The 11,130-nt window shown below is 38.7% G+C and overlaps 1 protein-coding gene across 1 annotated transcript in view; it reads right to left on the bottom strand.

Annotated features, from left to right (window-relative positions):
• ROBO1 (roundabout guidance receptor 1) overlaps window positions 1-11,130 on the bottom strand; it is a 1,116,086-nt gene that overhangs the window by 17,466 nt on the left and 1,087,490 nt on the right. The window lies entirely within an intron of this gene.

Raw genomic sequence — 11,130 nt, 5'->3', positions numbered from 1 at the left:
CGCCATGGTGGCGCCACTCCAGGGGGCGCCCAGCCGACCCGCTGAGTGTTGCTAGGGTAAAAGTTTCTCCGACGGCTGTGCACGCGGCGAGCACACACCTAACTGGAATGGATATGAGCAATCACTAGAAGAAGAACAACACATTTATTGTGTTAAAATTTTGCCTTCTGCTTTTTGAGTCTGTGGGAGGAAGTGGCCACCCTGTGATAATTTCCAGTTCTAAATTCAATCCTAAATGTAGCAAAAATGAAGGCTTCCCAACTGGCTGCTCAGAGAGGGGCTTCACCTATTCTTTCCTACCCCTGAGGTGAGAGAGCTCATTCTCATTCCTCGCCTTTGGCTTCTTTATCACTGTCTGCTGTGCCCCCATTTCCCTTCATCCTTGTAGCCCCTGAACTTGTCAGCCTCCCTCTTGCACACCATACTTCTTTCCTTCTCAGTTTTCAGTGCAGCCCCATACATTCCTGTCTTCCCTTCAGTCTCCTCCAACTCCCCCTCTGCATCCTCCTGCTCCACAATCCTCAGCATCCCTCTGAGTCTGCCTTGCTCCCACATCTCCATACAACTCCTTCTGCCTATCTCTGTATCTCCTTCTTAGTTCTACCCCTTCTCAGTCTCTCTTCTGCTTCTTAACTTCTCCTATCTCCTCACACTTTTCTATAAAGCTCCCTAACCATAGGACTGCAGCCATTTTCCTTCATGGCAGCTTGGCTTCAATCCCATGGAAAACAATGAGTGCTGGTGGTCTCCTTTAGTAGGGGCTTGTCTACACAAACAATTAGCTCATGGCATGCTGGGGTGTGGGTCTACTTTGCAATAGTCTGTCATGGAGTAACAATTCACATTTGTTAATGAACTTTAATTTAGTCCTCTTTGAAATGAGACCAATCAAAGTGTATTAATAAATTGTTAATACACATCAGCAGGGTCCATGTGAACAGTTACTATATAGCAATATAATTCACACTCCAGCTTGCTGCAAACTAAATGTTTGTGTAGAAAAGCAACAGGGGCAGCCTCACTTTCACATGTTAACATAGTTGCCAATTTGCCTTATTTCAGCCCTATTCAAAGTCATGGGTGGCCATTTTGAATAAGAGAAAACCTGCAAAAAGGAAGGCAGCAATAGAGAGCATGTGGAAGTTGAAAAAATCAGGATATCATGAGCAAAGCAAAATTGTGAATAAAGGCAACACTCATCCATCAGAGTCTCCATCTCCCTATCCTACCAACACATTTATACCCTCATTCACAAACTCACTTTCAGATTAACAATACTATTGCTCTCATATATATTTCACGCATAGCAAAGTATTACAATCACTGCTCTTGACTGTATGCTAGTATAAAATACTACTTACATTCCAAGGGGGTGAACTACATTTTCTGTGGAAACAATAACTGTGAATTTCATGTAATAGCAGACATCTCTCAGAAAAAGAGACTAAATTTGCTAAATTATAGACTTCTAAAAGAGACCTTATAGCTTCTGTGGGAGTTCCATGTTGAATTATTGTAATAAATATTGGTAATGTCATTAGATTTTATGAAAACAACACAGGCCAAAATGTTCAGTAGTTGGTGTTTAATAATAGAATCCAAAGTCCATGCACACCACATCCCCCTAAACATTCCGAGCTTCCACAAATCCTACTGATTTTCATGGGAGCTAGAAGTGCTTGCCACCTCTGAAAATCAGTCCACTTTTAATTTGGCTCCCAATCATGGATTAGGAGCCTGACTGTCATCACCCAATTTTTAAAAGTTTGGATATGCTCCTTGTGGATATTTATCTTCCTTGTTGAGGTCCATCCAAGAGAAGAGCAGGCTTTTGCTACTGTTGTTCAGGACCTGAAATGTACTCAGTTCTTCAGGAGGGATACGGCTATTGTAAGAGAAACATTGCTGATGGCTGCACCCAAAGGCTAATCTATAAATACTAATCGTTCTGTTATTTTTCAGAATTATAGAATGGTTCACCCAACGTCTAGTAAATTAAATATATTCAGTCCTAGTCTTTGTGGGCACGCCATATACAATCTTTTGCAACCTCCTTATTTTGAAATGGTCCCAATTAATATCAATATAAAGATAAGAGTGCAAACAAACCAACTTAGTTTTTAGGTTCAAGCCTCTAGGTCAGTTACAGAAAATTTATTTAGTAGAGGACTGCTAGATGATACTTTGAATGATACAATTAAACTTTATTCAAAAGACAAATGATTACTTTAGCAAATAGGCATACAATTATCTCTTACACTACAATTATACCTACACTCAAAGATAAAATAGTGTATTAATGGATGATCAGTCCACGGACAATAGAATGAAGTACAGCCTTATAATCATAGCACCTAACTGTACCCTTCTGATGTTAATTAGAACTCTTCTGCAATTTACCAAGGCTACTCCTTTTCTAATCTATTATAATACTAATTAACATTAAACTGCACCTTACCATAATTATATTTCCACCCCTTCCTTATTCATTCTTTACATTACACTTTATTTAAATAAACATCTGCACTAATGTCCTTCTCAGGCTATCAATATAGATATTATTTTAATCAAACATTCACAATCTTCAAAAACACTCATTAAAAACCTTGCTCAAACCAGCTATAATCAAAATATAACAGCAATATATCCTTGGGTCATGTCTTTGCTAACTTTAATTTTTCCACTTTACTGACTCCAACTTATCTCAGACTCTCTCATATTAGCAACTTCAATTTTCTATATTCCTGGAAAATTAGGCTAACTTAGGCCCAAAACCTAATTTCTGCTTAATTCTTAACCTAAAACATCCAACAGGCCACACACAGCATATATACAATTAATTCATACGAAGAAACATGATGCTAACCTGAAAGACATGGGTATGTAAAACAGCTTTTGTATTAGCAGCAAAGAGTCCTGTGGCACGTTATAGACTAACAGACGTTTTGGAGCATGAGCTTTCGTGGGTGAATACCCACTTCGTCGGATGGATGTAGTGGAAATTTCCAGGGGCAGAGAGAGGTAGGTGTGTGTGTGTGTGTGTGTGTGTGTGTGTGTGTGTGTGTGTGTGTGTGTGTGTGTTGTGTGTGTGTGTGGTGTGTGTGTGTGTGTGTGTGTGTGTGTGTGTGTGTGTGTGTGTGTGTGTGTGTGTGCGCGCAAGCAAGAAGCAGGGTAGAGATAATGAGGTTAGTTCAATCAGGTTTTCTGCACTATTTCAGTAGTTGCATTATAGAACCTTAGGGTTAGAAGGGACCACAATGGTCGTCTAGTCTAAGCCCATGCCAAGATGCACGGTTTGTTGTTTCTAAACCATCTAAGACAGATGGCTGTGCAACCTCCTTTTGAAAACCTCCTGTGAAGGAGATTCCATGACTGCCTTAGGCAGTCTGTTCCATTGTTCTACTGTTCTTATTTTTCTGAAGTTTTTTCCTGAGATTTAATCTAAATCTATTATGATGTAGTTTGAACCCATTGCTTCTTGTCCTGCTCTCTGTGGCAAGAAAGAACAATTTTTCTCCATCTTTTTTATGGCATCCTTTCGAGTATTTGAAGACCGCTATCATCCCCCCCCATCTGCTCTTTTCCAAACTAAGCATACTCAGCACTTCCTTCAGCCTTTGCTCATATGGCTTGCACTCCATTCCTTTCATCATCTTTGTCACTCTCCTCTTGATCCTTTCCAGTTTCTCTACATCCTTTCTATATATTGGTAACCAAAATTGGACACATTACCACAGCTGAGGCCTAAGTAGTCCTGAGTAAAGCAGTACTATCCCCTTCCATGACTTGCATGCTATGCCTCTGTTAATGCGGCCTAAAATTGCATTTGCTTTTTTTGCAACAGCATTGCATTGCTGATTCATGTTGAGTTTGTGATCCACTACAACTCCCAGATCGTTCTCAGCGATGCTGCTGCCAAGCCAGTTGTCCCCAATTTTCTATTTGTTACATTTTGTTTTTCTTCCCTAAATGTAGTACTTTACATTTGTCTTTGTTGAATTTCATTTTGTTGTGTATAGCCCAGTTTGCCAGTTTATCAAGATCCCTCTGAATTTTAGCTCTATACTCCAACTCCTCCTAGCTTTGTGGCATCTGCATTTTTGATCAGATCTTCTTCTTGTAGGTATGCATTATGTAAATATGACAAATTCTTCAAGCCATTAAGTGCTTTCTGCAAGACATTTCAGAGATGTTTGAAAATAGTTGACAGCTAAACAAAGTACTGAAGAAGTCGGTAACAACTGACACAGTCATCAAACTGAAGCCTCAAAACCTAACATAAAGACTAATGAGACTGGCCCATTGAAAATAGTTTTATAACTTTTCTCTTTCATTTAGCTTGTGCTGCAGTTTCAAATGTATACCAACATGCAACAATAACTATTTATAAGGTGCATATATGCTATTTTTTTCTGTTCTGCATTAATACTTAACATTTTTAAAAACAGAAGGGGAAAGCTATCAGTCAGTTATAAAAGTACACAACTGTCTTATAAAAAGGTGAAGGAAAATTTTAAAAAGCTCACATATGGTAACTAAGATACAAGGCTGCTTTGGATCAAGGCTACAGGAAACAAATCACAGGCATACATTAAGTAAACAGGCGAAGAAAATGTGCATGTGAGAGGTGTAAATGATAGTCCTGAGTCAGTAATGCATTCATCCCAAGTGCATCTATTACAGAATGAAGACCACTGAACATTTTAAAATCCCTGCTTCAGCAATTTGCAAGGAAATGCATTCATTCTCACTATTTCCTCTGAGACGAGCTGAGAGAGCTTTCAAAATCTCAGAGCAGCCTCACTTTTCAGTCATCATCGCTGTACATTCAGATAGTTCAAGGTGTATTTGTGCAGGTGTGTATTTGAACTGAAAACTGACTAAACTGGTACAACAAAAGTAAGGAGATGATTTCAAAATGAGTAAAAACTGGAATATAAGCAGGGCTTAAATTCATCCGGAGCTGGCTAGAAAGGAGCTCTGATAAATACTTTCATATCCACAGTAGCTCTCATGTGTCCCGCCGGGCAGAAGCCATGAGCTCCAGCACCCCACAGCGAAGCCAGAGTTGAAGGGGGTGGGGGACTTTGGGAAATAATTTCTGAGAATTTAAGCCCTGAGTATAAGTAAATGGAATGATGAAATATATTCCTGGCATTAGCAACCAGAACACTGTCCTATGGGGCCACTGAAGATTCCCTCTCAGGAGCATTGCAGGGGTGTGCCGAAGCTGAGGGAAAGGGTGGAATGGTGCATGAAGTTCCACTTGATCCTTAGTTGGCATAGTGGTCTGTGTGGAATCACTGCAGCAGGGCTAACATACAGCAGTCCTTCACCTGCTTTAAGTTATGCTCGGGTTCATTTCAGTCATCAGCTGGCCCAGAATCAAGGGAGTAGAAAGGTGGTTCAAGCTACATTTCCTAATTTTGGAAAACTGAGTACTTCAGGTAAAAGAAACCACTAATGCCCATCAGCCTTGCCATGCACTGGTGGTAAAGACCTGTCCATCTTAATTTATACATCTTTCAAGCACCCTCCAGGGGCAAGTCTCACACTTTGGGAAATCTTTCCTTCTGTTCCCCTTATTTGCAACAACTATAAACTACAAATCTTTGTAAATTCAATCTTTTTTCTTCTCCCTGCCATAACATTGGGAATTTCGTGGGTATCAGGTTTGGAAAGCAGTTGGAAATATTTGAATATGGGCTGCTCTTGTAAATGTCTTCATCAGTGTCTTCTGACCTCTCAACCATTTTTCGACATGTCTTATGAAATGACACTTCTTCCCTCAGACAGAAAGAATACCCTGTCAAGTAACCTGAATTCTTACATTGTCCGGAAACAGGAATATACTAGTGCGTAGCTGCATCAAAGTCTTTTTACTTAATGAGAGAGAGCCAATTTATTAGACAAAAGGGTAAGAAAGAAAGGTGATCTTATGGCAGTGAAGCTGATTTATCTTTCTGAGGGGACTGTAAATATAGAAAAGTCTTTTTGGTAGCCCAGACAAAAGGCAGATTAAGGTTTCATGGAGCCTTGGGCCAGAGCAAGTGTGTGGGGGATGTCCCCTCCTCAACTCTTCTGCCTGCAGCCCTGACCCAACAGCCCTATACTTTTCTGCCCTTTCCCTGGATACCCCCATTCCACCCAGGATACCCCCATTCTTTGCCCCCACTGTAGCCCCACAACCCCTTTTGCTCCTTTCTGCCCCCTCCAATGCAACCGCAAGACTGGATGGAGAAGCTCTATCCTGCCGCCATGGCCTCGGGGCTGCAGCAGGGAGTGAAAGATCCTCCAGTCCCAGGGCTGCAGCGGGGGTATGGGTGGTGAGGCTTCTCCTACTACCCCATGCGCTTCTGCGGGGGACAGGGTCAGGGCACTGGGGCTTCTTCTGCCCCACCTGCCTGGCGCTTCTGCCAGAGAGTGAGTTGAATGTAGGGGCTTCCCCTGCCATACTGCAGCTTCTGCTGGGAATGTGGGCTGCTGAGTGGGCTTCCACCGTCCCACGGCTGCTGCCGGGATCAAGGGTTGCTACTATAGACCGGGGCTGGGGCTCTGAGCAGCCACTGGCGGTGGTGGATTTTTTCTGGGGACCCCTCAGTTGGGCAGAGGTCCTGTCGGGCCAGTGGATAATCTGTCACTGGCTGAGACGGTGCAATTTTTCCTAGAAAGCAATTACAATGGTTTTTGCCAACCAATCAAAGAACTAGTCTTGATAATCCAACAGAAATAGTCCCTTGATAACATTTCATCTTTGAAGATTGTTAGCTTTTCTATCTTTTGTCTAATTTCAAAACAACCCTACTCCCCACACAAAATCATTAGTAATTTCAGAAATCAGTCAGTGAAACATAACTTTAAATAAAAACTTTTTTCCCCCCAAAACCTAACTATTTACAAGTTAGAGTGGGCAATGATTAAAATCATTATTTAAGTAGCATTAAGGCATGATAATGGAAGAGAAAACACATCCTTATGAAAAACTTTTGTAAAATTGCATTAATACAACAATAACTACAGAAAAAGTGATAGTCTCTTCAGAGAGAGCTTTGTCATACCCTGCAGGGAAACTATAAAAATCTTCATTATAACATAGTGTTCCTTGCTGAGAAGGATCCTTTAAAAAAGAAAAAGGAAACTTTTCAGAGGTCAACACTATTACACTCCTGTGGTGTTTATTTAACAGCTTAAATCACAGAGAAAATCAAAACTCAATCTACCTCCTCTAGTACAAACTGTTATGTTTCGTTATTAAAAAGAAAATGGAGGCCTCCATAGCAAGAAATAAAAAAAATTAATAGCAGAGTGACATCAGACCAATATAAGGAATTCAGAGGCACCTGGTAAAGGTCAGCTGCTCTCAACTGTTTCATTTGTGTCTGCATATCAGTGTTGTATTGTGGCCCACTTAAGAAAACAATTAACAGATGCCATTTTATAACATATTCTACTGGGAAAATATTCCATATGTGCCTTTTGAAAAGGGTGACTATAATTTTCAATAAGAATATAAATGAGAGTATATATAATAATCACAGGGAAACAATTGCTGGGAAAATAATCAATCCACTAAGCCAGTTTTGTACTAAAGTGGAGAAACTGAAAATAAATATTAAAAAGATCAGTCGTAAGTAATGATGAATGAAATATTATTAGGAATCATCTCCAAAAAAATTAAACATATAAAGTCTAAGTTATCTACTAAGTATCTCAGGAAAAAACAACAGTTGACAGTTAAAGATCATGATGTGTGTTCTCTCTAAAATATACCAGGCCAGATTTTCTGAACTGCACATACAAATATGCATACAAAACTGCAGACTTAGGCCTTGCTTCTGAAAAGTTTGAAGCGCATGAGTAATTTTATGCATGTGAGCAACCCAATTCCAGGTATTACTCATGTAAGTAAAGTTCCTCACCTGCTTAACTCTTTTCAGATGCAGGTTCTAAATTGCATGAACAATAATTGAGTGAAGGCATTTACAAAACCCCAGTACAATAAACAAAGAAGTTTTTTTTCCCCCAGTGTGCATGTTTATATAATTATAACTTACACATAGTAAAAGCTTTTCATCTCACAAAACATGTCTCAGTTTTAAGGTCAGTATTCCCAGATGCCTCAGGATAGAAGCAGATGCTGTGTCCTATTGCAAAGATGCTTTATCCTTGAATGTCACAGGAAACTGGATGTTCAAATCATAACATTATTTTATAGAAAAAAGGATTTTTGGTAATTTGCAGAAGTTGCAAAAAATGTATTTAGCTGTATTTTTTCTTTCTTTCTGAAATTGCACAGTTTAGACATTTTGTACCATCAAGGCAGAGACACACAACAATACAGATGGGGTTACAGTGGGGAGAGTCAGAAACATTTTGGAATTGTTTTTCATGTCAATATTTGGCAAAGCCTCCTTTCCACTTCTAAGAAATATTGCTTTAATAACCTCATCATTTATTGTGGGTGCAAATGATAACACTGAGCTATTGACCTATGTTTCAGATAGTTAGCTAGCTACCATTTGTGCCTACATCAAATGTGGGAGCAAGAATGGAGGCTGGATTTAAAAATCAGGCACCATATGTTGATACTGTCAATGCCATAATCTGTATGGAAAATCCCAAGGACTATAACTCATTTCAGAAGATTTTCACTTTGTTTACCTAAATGCTTAGAAGTCTAAGGGCTTCTAATTAGTGATAAATCAAATCAAAACAACGATTCAAAAGAGGCTTGCAAATGTATAATTTATGACAACTAAGGCGCAGAAAATATTTTTTAAACTTGATTTCTTAAATAAAGTATGTAAATAGGTCAGAGGAGGTTGGGTAGGGGAGAAATGCATTTGTTAGTAGGTTTTAGTAATACGCTTGCTTGTATTTAACTCTCTGAAAGACAAAGAACAATTAAATATTCATACATTTACTCCTTACCCTCCTCTCTCAACAAAAGATTTTTAGCAACAAATATGGAGAACATTTCACAGTCTGGATGACTGTCAATGAACAGAACAACAGAGCTGAAAGCCTGTTCTACATTCAGCAGAAACTGATCTGACATAATATCAGCCAAGGATATAATATTGTCATTACATTACAATGGGTTTGTACAATCTTATACAATGCACAGTAAACTAAACAAAAAAAATCCTGTATTTAAAAATAAGCAATGGAAAGCAAACACATCTCCTTTCATTGCTGCAATACGAATAAAAGCTCTCTGAAAGAACAATAATCTACTTCATAAACCCTGCCATAAGAAAGAAAACAAAACCAGAATTTCTACAGCATATGCATATAATGCGGCTGACAACATTCTTGGCAATGTCAACCAATCATTTGACGCTTGAATTTGCTTCCGTATTTTTTATCATCCAGCTGTGTAAATCCTTCATATCACAGATATTTCATAAAACTGCTAGCAAATATTTATTGAGCTAATGTAGTCAAGCAATTTGGGAATAGTGAGAAATGCTTCTATGCTACATAAGAAATAGCTGTTTGTGAATGTGGGTTTTATTGAAAAGATAGAGAAACTGATGAAATAATTAATCTCTTCTCCCTTTTAGTATTTAACAGCTCCAACCAGTGATAAAAGTCCAGGTTCAGACCATTAGTTTTCTTCCACTGTAAGCCGGGCTGCTCACTCATTATGGGAAAAACTAGAAGGTTCTCTAGTAGTAAGCACTGCTTTATAAGAGAAATAAATCACACTATGACATCAAACCAATAGAAGAAACTAAGAGGTACCTTGAAAGGTCAACTGTGCTCAATTGTTTCTTTCATGTCCACATATCACTGTTCTCCACTTAAGGAAAATAATTAGTAGATATTATTTTATAGCTTACTCTAAAGGACAAGCTTCTATATGTGCCTATTAAAATGAGTCATTATAGTTTATATAAGGCTTCAAATATAGCTATGCAAATGGTCTGGGGTAAAAAAATAATAAAACACAACTAAACTGGGTTTTATTAGCATTGCAGAAAATAGAACAACTCCCTACTGTCTGACCAACCACAATGTATAGCAAAAATAGGTTACCAGAAAATCATGTCTAATTAGAAAACATGCTGAAATAAGCATTTGCTGTAGCATACAAAAAAATATTGACCACAACTGTCAAATCTGTTACAATTTTTAACCATAGTGCTGTATGGTCTAACTTGGTATAATTACTTTTACAAAATACACCAAATACAGATCCGCCACTTATTTATTCCTGTGCTAGAGGGAAAGAAATGGTCACATAAAACTCCAGTCTAGATTTTCTTTCTGATGTTCTAGCTACTATAGATGTGATTATATCAAGGTTTGATGTTTAGCCAATTTTTCAGTTAAGACCATTCTCTTCAAGATAATAAAAGCTGATAAAATGTCCATAAAATCTTGTAAAATGCCATTACAGAGGTCCCATAAATGTAAAATTGCTAGTATAGTTTTGGGATTTACACGCTGTGTTGTCCCTTTCACAGAAGCAAACGCACAAAACCACTGTAAATAACCTCTTGAAATCAGATAATATTCTGACAGCTCAGTTTCACTGACAAAAGGAACCTGGGCAGAAGCCAAGAGGCCCAGGTGCACTGTGTCATGCCAGTATTTAATGCAGTCTAATATCAGATGGATGCTAGTGAGAGAAAATACTCAGAATAAAGTCAGATAATAGCACGGACAACCACTCATTGCAAAATTACTTCTGCTCATCATGCTGTGAGCTTTGTATTAAATTTTTCTGTCAAGTGGTAGGAATCACAGGGAGAAGTGGCTCAAAAACCCCTTCTTGTAACCCTGGATAAGGATCTATAATATTAGGCTTTCATTTGATAATAGCAAATGATGCCCCTCTTTGAAAAATTTCTGACTGGTAATGAAAGTTCTAATCAGACTGTTGTTGCTGTGAACCAGGAGGTGGGGAATGATGCCTCTGACACTCCTTCGTTCCCCTCCTCCTTTAGCAAATTTAGCTAACTTGACAAGATGGGTAAGTCTTCAAGAATTTATCTTACATGAATTTCTACAAAGCCCTTGAGTTTATAAAAACTGGAAGGCAGTGGTTTAATAAAAGCTGGGCCACCTGAGGCATTTTCATTAAAGGCTTTCTCTAGACAACATCACAATGTTTGCATTATC

Source organism: Chelonoidis abingdonii, chromosome 1 (genome assembly GCF_003597395.2).
Source record: "Chelonoidis abingdonii isolate Lonesome George chromosome 1, CheloAbing_2.0, whole genome shotgun sequence".
NCBI lineage: Eukaryota > Metazoa > Chordata > Testudines > Testudinidae > Chelonoidis > Chelonoidis abingdonii.
The sequence above is the reverse complement of the archived record's forward strand: the minus strand, read 5'-3'. Positions and strand labels throughout refer to the sequence as shown.